Source organism: Pinus tabuliformis, chromosome J, assembly GCF_031772625.1.
Source record: "Pinus tabuliformis cultivar Carrire ecotype Pingquan chromosome J, CPIR1, whole genome shotgun sequence".
In the NCBI taxonomy this organism is placed as follows: Eukaryota; Viridiplantae; Streptophyta; class Pinopsida; order Pinales; family Pinaceae; genus Pinus; species Pinus tabuliformis.
The window spans coordinates 1,527,322,226-1,527,325,930 of record NC_142295.1 but is presented as its reverse complement, the minus strand read 5'-3'; positions in this window follow the sequence as shown (position 1 = coordinate 1,527,325,930).

Below are 3,705 nucleotides of genomic sequence, written 5' to 3'. Positions count from 1 at the left end.
TTCCAGATTCGTAGTTTTAATTAATTGCTTTCATTTTAACAAGTATTGTAATGATATAGCGTAAGAATTACGTATACTACAGCTTTCGATGCTTTTAGACTTTAAGTACATACAGTACGCAGTGCCTTTGAAATAAAAAGACTTTCCCTGGTCGACAATTAATGTGGTACTTGAATGTTTAATTCATAAACAATTCAACTAGCCAACATTTTGGCGCCGTTGCCGGGGAAGGAAACTAAAGAACTCTAAAAGCATTAATGGTTTCTTTGTGAAATAATAGGTGTATGAGAGGACGCAAGAAACCTAATTTTACAGGCGGCAAAGGAGGAAGGAAGACTTTCATCGACGAAATCATCTCTAAGGCTGAAGCATCACAAAGGACGAGTTCCCGGAGACCCCAGATCCAATACTCCTCACAAACAGACCAGCAGACGGAGGAAGTGATAGGACCTGAGAGGAAGCTGGAAGCACCAGAGTACACCGAGGAACCGGAAGAGGAACCTGAAGAAACAGAAGACACAGAAGACAAGGCAAGCGATTCAGGGAAAAACCCGATGGAAGATAACAGAACGGAAGGGAGAGGGGAGAACTCGCTCTCTACCCTGGAATTCCCTATTGGGGAACTTCCGAGAGGAACGACCCCCATGAAAAATATTCCACTCTCGGCGTTACCTAATTTCCATGGGTTGTCCTCCGAAGATCCGGACGAATTCCTCTTCGAATTCGACATACTGTGCAGAAGCTATGATTACATAAGTCCTAATCAGAAGCTGAAATTGTTTCCAGCAACACTAAAAGGGAACGCCTTAAGGTGGTTTATGAGCTTGGGAGCTCAGGCAATCACCACCTGGGACCAAATGAAAGAGGGATTTCTGGCTAAGTATCAAGACTACTGTCGGACAAGAGAAAGAAAGGAAGAATTGTTTAAAATGGTCCAGAAAGAGGACGAGAATTTAGAAGATTTCGTGGAAAGATTACAGTATAATCTGCAGCGGTCTGATCATCCTAATATGAGCAAAGATATTTTGAAGACCATACTGCTAAAAGGGGTAAGAGATGATTGCCTGGACATGCTGAACATGCTTGGAAAAGGGGACATTTCTAAAGAACCCTTTGATGAAATTATTAAGCTCTGTATGCGGTGTTCAAGGGGAGCGGCAGGCAGATCGAAAGGCAGAGATAATGTGTATTCAAGGGTTCAAAAGTCAGCCAGTGGAGGAGCAACAAGAGCAGAGATAGGTAACCTATTAGAAGAATTTAAAACTGAAATGCTAAGTTCTTTTGCTTCACAGATTGACTCTCTGTAGGTCAAGAAGAAACAGGCAGAAGTAGAAGCTGCTCTGGCGATTTTCTGTTCAAAATGCAGAGAGAAACATCCACTTAGAGAATGCCCACTGGACTGGATGCCTATATGCACAATCTGCGAGAAGGATCATGAAACACAACAATGCCCCTCTTTGCCTGGAATCAAAGCAGCACTGCAAACAACTGAAGAAGAAGCTGAAGCGGTGTATCTAATGACTCAGAGGAGGCAATGGCCGTAAAGACAAGGTATGAGCTCTAATACAACATTCAATCGTTGGAATAATAGTTCTCCTTTTTACCCACCCATGAATCAGATGCAATACCCACCCTTCAACACAATGAACTTTCCACTTATGCAACAACCTTTTCCTGACCCTACTATGTGGAATCCTTGGGCTCCCCAACAACCATACTTTAATCAATGGAACCCAAATTGGGCAGCCCAACAAATACCTTTTCCTCAACAACAACAATCTCTTTCCTTACCACCTAATAATCCTCCGAATAATCAGGAAATGAGACCACAACTGCCTGTACAACCTAACCCTAACCCGAATAATAAAGCCTTGCAAGTTATTGACATTCAGAGTCAGTCTATTCCTCCCCTGCAATGTAATGACATTCATCTCCGCTCAGGGAGAATAGTTGAACCTATTATAGATGATTTCACGGACTCTGATAAAGAAGAAACTAGAAAAGAGAAACCAGCTAACCACAATACTGAAACAGTAGAAACAACACCTAACAATAATGACCAAACGGTAGACCCACCATTCCCTGAAAGATTAGCTCTCACTAAAGTACATGAACAGCCTACCTTCAATCTGTTAGGAGAGTTATAGAACTTGTATGTCAAAATCCCACTATTGCAAGCACTGAGGGATGTCCCTATATACGCTAGAACTATTAGAGACATCTGTGTAAAGAAACCTGGAAGGAAGGCTAAAGACCCCCTCACAGTTCATGTGATGGGGGAATTAACTGCCTTAATGACTGAAAAAGATTATCCTGTCAAGTATGGTGACCCTGGTCACCCTACAGTAACAGTCCAGGTAGGAAAAACCTTTATCTCTAAGGTCTTAGTAGACTTAGGAGCTGCAATAAACATCATGACTCTCGAAACAGCTCAATTGCTCCAATTGAAAAATTTTATCAGGGAAACTCCTACTATCTTAGAACTAGCTGACCGTTCTACGATCAAACCGGAAGGGGTCATTGAAGACCTTATAATCTCTGTAGAATCATGGAACTACCCGGTTGACTTTGTGGTCTTACAAACCAAAACAAAGTTGGGGGGTCATCCGTTGATTCTAGGGAGACCTTGGTTGGCTACAGCAGATGCTTTCATCAGCTGTAGATCTGGGTCAATGACCATCTCCAATGGACAAGAAACTAAACAGCTGACCCTCTATCCCCATGCCACTCCCATGATTAACAGTGATAATTCTATATGGGTAGACTATGAGGATGAGGAGACCCAACCAATATTAACTATTGGACAAGCTTTGACCTTTAAAGACTCCACCGAAGATGAGCTAATTAGTAGTTTTATTTCTGAACCCTCTTCGGTTAACCCAGAAACATCTAATCACTTCGCTGCAATCCTAGAACCGGAATCCCAACAGAATATGAATGATGAAAACTTATGCCAAACAACACTAGGTAACTCTTCCAAGAGCACAACAATTGAAATCGAACCTGGTAAAACGCTGAATATAAATCCTGACTTGACTGAGGATGAAAAACAAAAAGTAATAAAGTTACTCCAAGCAAACAAAGAGGCATTCGCATGGGACTACACAGACATGAAAGGAATCTCCCCTGAATTATGTACTCATCGTATATACATTAAGGAGGGATCCCGACCAGTCTGCCAACCCCAACGAAGAATGAACCCTAACCTCAGAGAAATTGTGAAAGAGGAACTCCAAAAACTCCTAAATCCAGGATTCATATACCCAATATCTGACAGCGAGTGGGTTTCTCCACTCGTAATTGTACCAAAAAAGAATGGGAAATGGCGAGTATGTGTAGACTATAGATCATTAAATAAAGCAACGCAAAAAGATCATTTCCCTTTACCTTTTATTGATCAAGTATTGGATAATTTAGCAGGTAAGAAATTTTTCTCGTTCTTGGATGGGTTTAGTGGTTACAACCAAATCAGGATTGCACCCCAGGATCAGGACAAAACCACATTTACCAGCCCATGGGGAACCTTTGCCTATAGAGTACTGCCATTTGGGTTGTGTAATGCCCCAGCAACATTTCAGAGAGCGGTGATAGGAATCTTTTCTGATATGTTAAACGATTCATTAGAAATATTCATGGACGACTTTACTCCTTATGGAGTGACCTTTGAAGATGCCCTCCAAAACCTTGAAAAAGTACTCAAGAGGT